Genomic DNA, 12,963 nt, shown 5'->3' with positions numbered 1-12,963 from the left:
AGAAACGCCATAAATTATACCGGGAAAGAATAAAGATGTACTTTGTAATATAAATATTATTTATACATCTTTCAAATAACGTGTCTTCAATTGTGAGCATTCCAAACAATGCAGTAATTTGCAATAGTAATAGAATGGTATTTGATAGCACGATCAATGCGTCTCTATGAAATTTAAAAAAATATAATTTAGGCCCCTATGTGTGAAAAATTCTTTGATTGACTATGAGCATTCTATACGAATGAGTTAATTCGCAAAATATAGCAACAACAAAAGAGAAAGGAAAAAGAGAAAATTCCTTTACCCTAAAAACTGGGGAAAAAAATAATTTGTTTTAAAAAAGTCAAATGGGACACTTCATGTATTGATTCAACAGTTTGCAAGGAGTTAGCCTTACATTTTAGCAAAATTTTGAAAAATCAGATGTTTCTGGAAAATTGCAGCTTGTAAGGGGTTAACCTTGCATTTTTAGTAAAATTTAGATGTTTATGAAACATTTCAAATAGTAAGGGGCGAACCTTGCTTTTTTTAGCGAAATTGGGCAATATCAGATTTTTATGAAAAATCTCAAATTGTAAGGGGTGAACCTTGCATTTTTAGCAAAATTGGGTAAAATCCGATGTTTCTGAAAAATTTCAGATGTAAGGGGTTAACCTTGCTTTTTTAGTAAAACTGGGCAAATTTTAATGTGCATGAAAAATTTCAAATTGTTAGGGGTTAACTTTGCATTTTTAGCAAAATTGGGCAAAATCAGATTTGTATGAAAAATCAAAACTTGTAAGAGGTTAACCTTGCCAAATAAGGACAAAATCAGATGTTTCTGGAAAATTGCAGATTGAAAGGGGTTAACCTTGCTTTTTCAAGCGAAATTGGGAAAAATCAGATGTTTCTTGAAAATTGCAGATTGTAAGGGGTTAACTTGGCATTTTTAGCATAACTGGGCAATATCAGATTAATATGAAAAATCTCAAATTGTAAATGGTGAACCTTGTATTTTTAGAGAAATTGGGCAAAATCAGATCTTTCTGGAAAATTTCAGATTGTAAGGGGTTAACCTAGCTTTTTTAGTGATATTTGGCAAAATAAGATGTGAATATAACATTTCAAATTGTCAGGGGTTCTGCTTGCTTTTTTAGTAAAATTGGGCGAATTTAAATGTTTATGAAAAATCTCAAATTGTAAGGGGTAACCTTGCAATTTTTAGCAAAATGGGGCAAAATCAGGTGTTTATGAAAAATTTCAGATTGTAAGGGGTTCACCTTGCATTTTTAGCAAAATTGGGAAAAATCAGATTTGTATGAAAAATCAAAAATTGTAAGAGGTAAACCTTTGCCCAATTAGGGCAAAATCAGAGGTTCTGGAAAATTGCAGATTGAAAAGAGTTAACCTTGCATTTTTAGCAAAACTGGGCAATACCAGATTTTTATGAAAAATCTCAAATTGTAAGGGGTGAACCTTGCATTTTTAGCAAAATAGGGCAAAATCCGATGTTTCTGAAAAATTTCAGATGTAAGGGGTTAACCTTGCATTTTTTAGCAAAATACGGCAAAACCAGGTGTTCATGAAAAATTTCAGATTGTAAAGGGTTCACCTTGCATTTTTAGCAAAATTGGGAAAAATCAGATTTGTATGAAAAATTAGGTTGTAAAATTAGTTAGGTTGTATGAACGGACGTCAATTCGGCGTTCTAAACTCATCAACAACTTAACCTTCCTCAAGCGATGCCGCGACTCTAAGATAACTCCTGCCGGTCTGCGTATCCGCGATCCCATGCGCAATAATTCACTTTCTTAGAGTGTAGGCACTTTTCTGAAGATGGTCAGAGCATACTGACCGGAAAGTCGAGTTTATACCTCTGGTTCTTTTCAGAACCATTCTTTTAGTTGAGAAATTATTCGCACATGGTGTTTCCGCAAACCTTTCATTATTTACAATCAGATGTTTCTGAAAAATTGCAGATTGTGAGGGTGAACCTTCTATATTTAGCAAAATTTGTCAAAATCAGATTTGTATGAAAAATCTAAAATTGTAAGGGATTAACCTTGCTTTTTTAGCAAAATTTGGTGCATATTTTACTAAAATTGGGCAAAATCAGATGCTTTTGAACAATTCCAGATGTAAAATTGGGCAAATTAGATGTTTACGAAAAAAAAATTATTTTTTTTGCAAAATCGGGAAAAATGAGATGTTTCTGGAAAATTGCAGATTGTATGGGGTTAGATGTTTATGAAACATTTCAAATTGTAAGGGGTGAACATTGCATATTTTAGCGAAATTGGGCAAAATCAGATGTTTGCAAAAAAATTCAGATGTAAGGGATTAACAGCGAAAATGGGGAAAACATCAAATGTTTCTGGAAAATTGCAGCTTGTAAGGGGTTTAACCTTGCATTTTTGAGCGAAATTGGGCAAAATCAATCCTTCTGGAAAATTTCAGATTGTAAGGGGTAAACCTTGCTTTTGTAGTAAAATTTGGCAAAATAAGATGTGTATGAAAAATTCAAATTGTAAGGTGTTAACCTTACTTTTTTAGTAGAATTGGGAAAATTTAAATGTTTATGAAACATTTCAAATTGTCAGTGGTTAACCTTGCATTTTTAAGCAAAATATGGCAAAATCAGGTGCTTATGAAAATTTCAGATTGTAAGGGATTAACTTTGCAGTTTTAGCAAAATTGGGCAAAATCAGATTTGTATGAAAAATCAAAAATTGTAAAGGGTAAACCTTGCCAAATTAGGGCAAAATCAGATGTTTCTGGAAAATTGCAGATTAAAAGGGGTTAACCTTGCATTCTTAAGCGAAATTGGGAAAAAATCAGATGTTTCTTGAAAATTGAAGATTGTAAGGGGTTAACTTGGCAAATTTAGCGGAAACTTTACATCTGGATTTTGTAGAAGCATCTGATTTTGCCCAATTTTAGTAAAATATGCTCCAAATTTTGCTAAAAAAGCAAGGCTAACCCCTTACCATCTTAGATTTTTCATACAAATCTGATTTTGCCAAATTTTACTAAATATACAAGGTACACCTCTAACAATTTAACATTTTTCATAAACATTTCTTTTTTCCCAATTTCGCTTAAAAATGCAAGGTTAACCCCTTATAATTTGAAATTTTTCATAAACATCTAACTTTGTCAAATTTCACTAAAAAAGCAAGGATGATCCCCCTTACATCTGAAATTTTCCAGAAACATCTGATTTTGCCCAATTTTGCTAAAATGCAAGGTTAACCCCTTACAATTTGAAATTTTCCATAAACATCTGATTTTGCCCTATTTTGCTAAACAAAATGCAATCTGAACCCCTTACAATTTGAAATTTTTCATAAGCATCTAATTTTTACCAAATTTCACTAAAAAAAAGTTACATCATTACATCGGAATTTATTCGGAATTATCTGATATTGCCCTATTTTGCATATATATGCAAGGTTCACCACTTATAATTTGAGATTTTTTATACAAATCTGATATTTCCCAGTTTTGCTAAAAATGCAAGGTTAACCCCTTTCAATCTGCAATTTTCCAGAAACATCTGATTTTGCCCTAATTGGGCAGAGGTTAACCTCTTACAATTTTTGATTTTTTATACAAATCTGATTTTTCCCAATTTTGCTAAAAATGCAAGGTGAACCCCTTACAATCTGACATTTTTCATAAACACCCGATTTTGCCCTATTTTGCTAAAAAATGCAAGGTTCACCCCTTACAATTTGAGATTTTTCATGAACATTTAATTTGCCCAATTTCGCTAAAAAAACAAGGTTCACCCCCTACAATTTGAGATTTTTGATATTAATCTGATACTGCCCAGTTATGCTAAAAATGCCAAGTTAACCCCTTACAATCTGCAATTTTCAAGAAACATCTGATTTTTCCCAATTTCGCTTAAAAAGCAAGGTTAACCCCTTTCAATCTGCAATTTTCCAGAAACATCTGATTTTGCCCTAATTTGGCAAGGTTAACCCCTTACAATCTGAAATTTTCCATAAACACCTGATTTTGCCCTATTTTGCTAAAAAAATGCAAGGTTAACCACTGACAATTTGAAATTTTTCATAAACATTTAAATTTTCCCAATTTTACTAATAAAAGAAAGGTTAACCCCTTTCAATCTGCAATTTTCCAGAAACATCTGATTTTGCCCTAATTTGGCAAGGTTAACCCCTTACAATTTGAAATTTTTCATACACATCTTATTGTGCCCAATTTCGCTAAAAAATGCAAGGTTCACCCCTTACAATTTGAAATGTTTCATAATCATCTAAATTTTACTAAAAATGCAAGGTTAACCCCTTACAATCTGCAATTTTCCAGAAACATCTGATTTTTCCCAATTTTGCTAAAATGTAAGGCTAACTCCTTGCAAACTGTTGAATCAATACATGAAGTGTCCCATTTGACTTTTTTAAAACAAATTAAATTTCCAGTTTTTAGGGTAAAGGAATTTTCTCTTTTTCCTTTCTCTTTTATTGTTGCTATATTTTGCGAATTAACTCATTCGTATGGAATGCTCATAGTCAATCAAAGAATATTTCACACATAGGGGCCTAAATTATATATTTTTAAATTTAATAGAGACGCATTGATCGTGCTATCATATACCATTCTATTACTATTGCGAATTACTGTATTGTTTGGAATGCTCACAATTAAAGACACGTTATTTGAAAGATGTAACAATAATATTTATATTACAATGTACATTTTAATTCTTTCCCGGTATAATTTATGGCGTTTCTTGCGTCAATAGGCAATCGCGTCATTATATAATGATAGTCAAATTGATCAAACGAAACTCCGTTTTGAATATACTCAACTATGAAATATTCATTGATTTATGACATACACCTTTGTTTCAATTTTGATACTACCCGTAGACCTGCCGAGCAGCTGTAGATATCAAACTTAACCAAAGTATAAAAGATAGAGGGTAAAAAAAAATCAAAAAGTTATGTGCTAGTCAAGCTTTCAGGGATCGGTCTGAGCCATAACAATGCCCCAGCCGATCCCTTAGTTCTCTTCCGGGGTCTCGGCGTCCCCGACCAATACACACTTCCTTCCCTATCCATCCATATAACCCCGGAGGGCCAGGCACCATGTAAAAGCAAAGAGCTAAGGGAGGAACAGGGCGGCCCCTAAGCCCTGATCCTCCGAGTGGACCACATGCCCTGAACCTGTACGAAGGCGCCAACCTGGAACTCGCGGACAGTACCAGCAGCAGTGCTTACCGATTAAGCTAAGGTACTGTTGGTGCTTTACGACGGGAAATTAAATCTCTTATAGTGAATAATTGAACTCATACGTTAAAAACCAAAAAGACACCAGCGGGATTCGAACCCGGGACCCCGCTAACCATGGACGTCGAATCGTAACCACTCGGCCATTTCGTTACCTTAGAATTTTCCTTAAACTAAGAAATGTAGTCTTTATAGGTGAGCAAACGCGCCAGGAAGATTACTGGGTCCATTTGCTTTACCTTAATGGATAAAAACAAGTCGATATAATGAGCCCAGTGTGTTTGGTTTGTTAGGAAGCTGCATAACACAGCCTAATGTGCAAAACAGTCGTGTGCTAGGCGGATCATTACGCAACAATGAACACCGCAATTGTGTATTTTCAAAAGGCAGACGCGTAGATTTCTACTCTTTGTATCTGGGCACATATAGATTCTCACCTTCCTCTTCAGCTATTTCGACTTTCTTAAAAAGAAAAATAGAGACTGTCAGTGAATCTCCGGGAGTTGAAATAAGGATCGTCCCCTCGATAGACCTCAGACTCAGTAAAGTTCAACATTGGGCTCTTTTTCAGCAGCTGTTTTTGCGGAAACTTTACATCTGGATTTTTTAGAAGCATCTGAGTTTGCCCAATTTTAGTAAAATATGCTCCATATTTTGCTAAAAAAGCAAGATTAACCCCTTAACATTTCAGATTTTTCATACAAATCTGATTTTGCCAAATTTTACTAAATATACAAGGTACACCTCTTACAATTTCAAATTTTTCATAAACATTTCTTTTTGCCCAATTTTGCTAGAAATACAAGGTTAAGCCCTTACAATCTGCGATTTTCCAGAATCATCTGATTGTGTCCTATTTTGCTAAAAAAAAATGCAAGGGGAACCCCTTACAATTTGAATTTTTTTCATGAACATCTAATTTTTCCCAATCTTATTCAAAAAGCAAGGTTTACCCCTTACAATCTGCAATTTTCCAGAAACATTTGATTTTTTTCTCATTTTCGCTTTAAAAAAAATGCGAGATTAACCCCTCTGAATTTGAAATTTTTCGTAACATCTAACTTTGCAAAAGTTCACTAAAAAAGCAAGGTTTATCCCTTACATCTGAAACTTTTCGGAAACATCTGATGTTGCCCAATTTCGCTAAAATATGCAATGTTCACCCCTTACAATTTGAAATGTTTCATAAACATCTAACCCCATACAATCTGCAATTTTCCAGAAACAAGTGTTTAAAGTGAGGGTTGCGGGGAAGTTGCGCGCCCGCAAGCATTTACGGGTGCTTTGTGAATAAGGACCCATTTGCTCCGTGCGTCCCCGCCTGGCTCGCTCTTAACCCTAAAAGGGCCGGGGCGGATCCGCCTCTCTCAACTTTTTTTTGATAGCCTTGAATTTTTTTCGCGACCCGAGCTGTGTTGAATTTTTTGCCTCGAGCCTTGCGCATCTTTTGATACCAACAACATAAAACTGATCGGACCCCCTAAAAAATAAGAAATTATGTACGTCGTGTACACAGAGCAGAATTACCATTCGTACATATGAATAATTAATTAGCCATAATTCCAAAACCATTTGTCCTATAGTCATGAAATTTCTTGGGTATGTTCATGATGAGTTGCTCTATACATGTATCGAGTTTCAAAATTGTTCGTCACTCGATGGCCGAGATCTTAGGAGGGGCGGATCCCCCCCCCCCCGACTGAGAGACGGTCAAAATAACCCGGCCCTTTTAGGGTTAATCATAAGTTAGTATAAGGAAAGATACCAACTCTTGAAGTTGACCCGATCGATTTTCTCGTCACGAGACGATACTTTGCATCATTTTTTTTTCACTGGCGTGCGCGTGGATGACAATTAAGGTTTAAAAGATACCAATCACTCTTGAGGTTGACGTGAGAAGATACGTGACATAGTTTTATTCACTAGTGACGTGGTTAACAATGAAGGTTTTAAAGCTCAGAACTCGTCATACGATGAATGGTGTGAAACCGTCCTGAATAGTTATCTCCACCAGAAAGTCATAGCCTCCTGATTTGTCATCACGAGTGAGGTTAGTTTTAGAGAGATGGGAAAACCTGTGGTGTATTGTTCAGTGATGGTAAGCGGTGTCGGGGCAGAAACCATATGTCGAGATCATCTGTCGAGATCATGGTTTCACGACTCCCGTTACTGCCTCAAAGATGAGCAGATGCCGTGGCAGAACGGCTCCACAATCTGCTCAGACATGGGCGGTGGCTTGGCGATACCTGACTCCCTGGAGGAGCAACAGTTCATCAGTGGGAGATGTTTCTCTACACTATGCGCACCTCTGAGGATAGCAAAACCAAAATGACTACTCAGGAAATACCATTTTGCCTGCAATTTTTTGCCTGATATTTTGTTTATGTTAATGGGATACTATTTCATCAGGGATTGTATTTTAAAAGTAGCTCTTCGTCTTGTTTTAAGTTTCAACCCGAAAATATACAGGTACATTCTAAACTTAAAAAAAAAACCCAGTAGCTGTGTCACTATATAGCGAAAAAAACAAGCATTTGTAGTTGGGGCATGGGAAAAAAAACAAAGGATTTGCGGCCCAACAGTAAATTTCATGGTTATTTTGGTTTGTTGGCGTAAGAAGCGCACCCCCTCCCCGTAATTATGCTGTTAATTGGGGCCGGGGAGGTCAAAAAAAACATGATGTGACAAAGTTGAAAATTCCATATAAAGAAGAGAAAAATGAATTTCTGGTGGAGCGGATGGGGAGAGGCAACTTAAAACATACAGCTGCCAGTCATAATACATTTGTATATTGAACAGGGTGATGAGACTGATGCATGGTATGTCAAATGTTTTGTTCCCTTCAAAAAAAAAAAAAAAAAAAAAAAAGAAGAAACCGAACTTTACAGTTTATTGTAGGTTTCCCCGGCTATTTTAAAACGTTTGTCATTCCAATTCACCGATTCTTATATTCAAATTCGTCCATCAACATCAATTTATAAATTTAGTGCACTTCCAATGTTTAATTTCGTCTTTTGTCGGACAATTTCAAATCAGTTCAACCAAATGCTAACAATGAGCACACGTTTTCGTCCGGGGTATTTGGTTTCGTCTCTTCTACGCCAAACCTTGTTCTTGTTACTCAGAAATCAAATTCGTCTAATTGATTTATATCAAGCGAGTTCGATTTCTGAATGCTGCCTTACGGCAACAGCTTAGAGGCGAATTTGATCATAATGTTCTCGTGACCCGCGCGGGGAAAGAGGGTGACCAAACTTTGAAATTGAATGGTAAATGACTAAATTGGGTTTGTTAAAAAGCTTGTCAAATTTTTCTCCGACGAAAGTGAATTTGAATGAAACTTGAAATGTTTTAAAATGGCGGGAAAACATATGCCCTGCAGGCGGGCCTAGAGTAGGCCTACTTATTTTCTGCGCCACGCGCCCAGTGCACGTGTACGTGTACATGTACGTTCGTCACCATTAGCACTGCTGATTGTGTGTGACTCTTGAGGGCGTTCTTTCAATGTCATTTTCTAAACCAAATCTTAAGTTTCCTGTGTACGATCTCAGCTAGCTCTGCGGCTGACTCGAACAAACTCGACTTCTTTCCATAGCCTTTCGTGATGAAAGGCTGTAAATTAGAGCATTAAATTTGCAAAATTGCACTCCCACAAGCTGAAGGATATTTCTGTGATCTAATCGCTTGAACCTTAACGAAGGTAGGCCTATAACAAAAAGTATAAAAGTTGCTTTCCCATTTCCATTGTATTGTTTGTGATTGTACTTGAACAATGTTGAAGTTGAAGTCTAGCATGTCTAGTATTATTACTTTGTATTAGCCCGATTAGTACTTGTTATACTGGCATGGCGTTCGTGAAGTGTAGGGCCCCTGTTTTGTTTTGATCAAATTAGAGTCAAAAATGTTTTTTTTTTATGGCAGTGTATATTTTGCCGGAGACGGCAAACCTTTAGTAAACGTTAGTCATGTTTTGCCGGATATGCACTGAACATGCCACATACAAACTTATCGCGAAAATTCACCTATGCAAATTGGGGTCAACACGCCCCTCATTATGACGTCAACGTTGAGTTCGTGCTTGCGCTCATGCCATCAATTTCGGCCCGACTCACTTCAGTTTTATGAATGAAATCATTATGCGTCGGAGAGTGAACATGCCAGAAATTTACAGTAGAAAAGCTCATGATATCTGCTTTCTTTTGCCGAAGAAAGCTTCAAAATCGATGAACTATTGCCTGAGTTTTGACAGTTCAAACATTTTTTAGCGTGTTTTTTTTTAGGAACCAAAACTTCTTATTTTTCGACGGAGTCCATCTTTTTAATCCTAAATTTCTTTCTTCTCGAATTTGGTTGGGGAAAACCTGAATTAGTTCCATATAGAACAGGTTTTCAGCTTTTTAGTGGTGTGGCACATGTGGGTGGTCGGTCTGATACGGCGATGGTCGCGAGCAATATGCATAAAAATTGCTCGCTAGAACTGCCCGAAATTGCGAATGATAGTGAAGTAATCACGTGATATAAACACGTGCAACGTGCATGAGATATATATAGCTCAGTGGAAGACGGTTACGAAGATTAAAGGGATCCCGTTTGATTAAAGGGATCCCGTTTGATGAAATGTGTGTGTGTCTCTTTTTTTCTGTCCCTTTTCCCCTGTATCCCGATGCGACGGGGTTGGGCGGTGGGTTGGGGTGGGGATGGCCCGCGGGTGGGGCGGGGGAGGCCTGCAGGTGGGGTGGGGGAGGGGGAGGGGGAGGGGATGGGGTGGGGGCGGGGGAACAAAGACACAGTGGGTGGAATATGCACATTCTTTGGGTGAAGGGCCATTGCATATATCCAAACACCTTGAGGGGTGGGGTGGGGTCCCCTGGGTGGGGGGAAAGGAACGGGAGGGGGGTACTGAGAACCAGGATAATGGAATATTTCCTGTCTTTCATTTCTAACACCTGCACCATATCAGGACCCCATGGAAGGGGAGTGCACATAAGGGGTTGCCGGTGGAGGGGTGGGGGGAGGGCGTGGGGGAGGATGCCTCGCGAGTGTAGAGGGGGGTCGGGGGTAGAGTACTCAAAACCAGGAAGCTTAAAATCCGGGGGGGGGGGCTCAAAAGGAGGAGGGTGGAATTTCACATTTCCTTTTCTTTTTTTCGGTCCTTGCAACATATCCCGACCCTAGTGGCCGGTGGGTGGTGGGGGCCCCCACCAACACAGAAATCTTGATATGCAAATTAGGTAAACAGCGCCGCTCATTATAGCATCATCATGAAATTCTTGCTGACGCGCATGCCATCTACTTCGGCCAATTTTCGGCCAGACTCCTTCAGTTTTATGAATAATATCACTGTAGGCCTACATCAGAGGATGCACCTGCCAGAAATTTACATGCTGAAAGCAACAGAATGATGTCCGCTTCCTTTTGCCGAAGACAGCGTCAAAATGAAAGGGTGAGTTTTGACGATTAAAATATTGTTTTCGCGTTTTCCTTTTTGGAACTCAAACTTCGTATTGTCCAAGGGAGTCCATCTTTTCAATCCTGTTTTCTTCCTTCCAACATTTTGTTTGAAATCAAATGAATTAATTCCGAGTAGTTGAGTTTTTTAGCTGGTGAATGGTGTGGCCTAAGTGGGTGGTCGGTTTAATAGTGCGATGGTCGCGAGCAAAATGCATGGAAGTTTATTACTGGAACTGCCAAAAATTGCGAATGATTGTCAATTATTGATCACGCCGGCTATATCCGGCCCGCCGGCACCGCGCGCGTTCTAATAAAAACCCAAGATTAATAAAATGATCGGTTACACCTCTATGTTCCGACACCCCTATGTTCCGACTGCACATATTCCTATTCCTAACCCTAACCCTAACCGGGAGTAACACAATCTAGGTTGTCGGAACATAGGGGTGTCGGAACATAGAGCAGTCACCAAATAATCAAGATGTTTTGTTTTCTGATAAATGATGTGACTTTATTATTGGGAATACCACTTTCTTTTTTTCCTTTCCCCTGCCCTAGATACCATATTCCGACCCTGGGGATGGGGCGGTGGGGGGGGGGGGGGGGGCGGAGCGTGGTGTTCAAACCACGCCAAGAGGGCTAAAATTGTTTTTTCCAACAAGTGAAGTTTGTCTTTTAATTTGGTGCAATGACGTTCCCGACCAGACTTTCTTTTACTGCGATATCATGGACCGGGCCGGGGTTGAGGCGGGACCGTATCATAAGTCCGACGCCTCATAGGTCCGACGCCTCATAAGTCCGAAATTTCGGACTTATGAGGCGTCGGACTTTATTTATTCCGCCTCATAGATCCGACGCCTCATAAGTCCAACGCCTCAAAAGTCCGACAACGGAAAAACGAGTGTCGGACTTACGAGGCGTCGGAGCTATGAGGCGTCGACCTATGAGGCGTCGGATTTATTAGGCGTCGGACCTATGAGGCGTCGGACTTATGGGCCTTTATTTGGTTAGGGGATGTGATTTTGTCGGACTTATGAAGCGGCGGACTTATGAGCGGACCCCGTTGAGGCCGGGTAGGGGTTGTGGGGTGGGGGGATTTCCCAAAACAAAGAGGGTGGAATGTCCTTTATGTTCTTTTAGTTATTAATCTTAAGACGTGCTGCTCTTTGGGGAGAGAGGTGGTGGGGCCGCATGAGTCGGGGGTGGGGGGGGGGTGGGGGGGTTAAGGTACTCCAAACCAGGAGGGTTGAATATCCCGGGGAGCATCAGAAGGGGAGGGCCTGGAATTTCCCAATCTTCTTTTGTTTTCATCATCATTATCATCATCATCATCATCATCATCATCAGACGTCGTAGGCTACTGCCCGTTGACGCAACAACCGTCCACTTCTTCTGGGTTGTGTGACTGGTGAAGGGGTGATTTCCTTCGCTGAAGGGTCGCCGCAGTTAGTTTATCCACGCTGAGACCGCTCCATCTGGTGAGGCCGTCGATCCAGCGGAGTTTGGTCATTGCATTATATCCCGACCCTTGGAGACAGAGGGTGGGGGCCCCGACAAACTATTCACAGAAACCTTCGTATGCAACTAGGCGAACAGCTCCGCTCATGATGACGTCATTGTCAAGTTCTTGCTTCATTACGCGCATGACATCGTCTTCGGCCAATCTCACTGGGAGTCCATCTCTTCAATCCTATTTTTCTTCTTTCCAACATTTGGTTCGAATTCAAATGAATTTATTCCGAATAGTTGAGGTTTTCAGCTGTCGAATGGTGTGCCACATGTGGGTGGTCGGTTTGATAGTGCGATGGTCGCGAGCAATATGCATGGACATTTTTCGAAGGAAATGCCAAAGGATTGCATATTCTTCAAGTGATTTTATTCAGACTTGCTTGCCCGTGGGTGGAAGGGGGGGGGGGGGACGGGTTGGATTTCCCAAAACAAAGAGGATGGAATATCATTCCTGGGAGAGAGAGGGGGAGAGAGAGGTGGAGGGGTTATCGTACTCCGAACCAGGAGGGCTGAATATCCCCGGGAGAGCCGCAGATTGGGAGGGCCTGGAATTTCTCAATCTTCTTTTGATTTGGTCCTTGCATTATAATCCCGATCCTTGGGGCAGAGGGTGGGGGCCACGACAAACTATTCACAGAAACCTTCGTATGCAAATTAGGTGAACAGCGCCGAATTTTATGACGCAATCGTCAAATTCTTGCTTTAAAATACGCGCATGACATCGTCGTCGATCAATTTCGGCCACTCTCGCTAGGAGTAGGAG

At 39.5% G+C, this 12,963-nt stretch overlaps 1 protein-coding gene across 2 annotated transcripts in view; it reads left to right on the top strand.

The window, feature by feature from the left end:
- Positions 1–8,744: 8,744 nt before the first annotated feature.
- The window catches only part of LOC119723088 (importin-13-like), a 68,465-nt gene continuing 64,246 nt past the window's right edge, over positions 8,745–12,963 (top strand). Inside the window, exon 1 of one of the 2 annotated variants that reach the window (XM_038193600.1) lies at positions 8,745–8,940. The gene's annotated coding sequence lies outside the window, so the exon portion shown is untranslated. The remainder of the gene's footprint in view (positions 8,941–12,963) is intronic. The other variant, XM_038193601.1, reaches the window with a different exon arrangement.

The sequence above is a fragment of the Patiria miniata genome, unplaced genomic scaffold, assembly GCF_015706575.1.
Source record: "Patiria miniata isolate m_02_andy unplaced genomic scaffold, ASM1570657v1 HiC_scaffold_16, whole genome shotgun sequence".
Classification (NCBI taxonomy): Eukaryota; Metazoa; Echinodermata; class Asteroidea; order Valvatida; family Asterinidae; genus Patiria; species Patiria miniata.
This window is presented reverse-complemented; position numbering and strand designations above follow the sequence as displayed.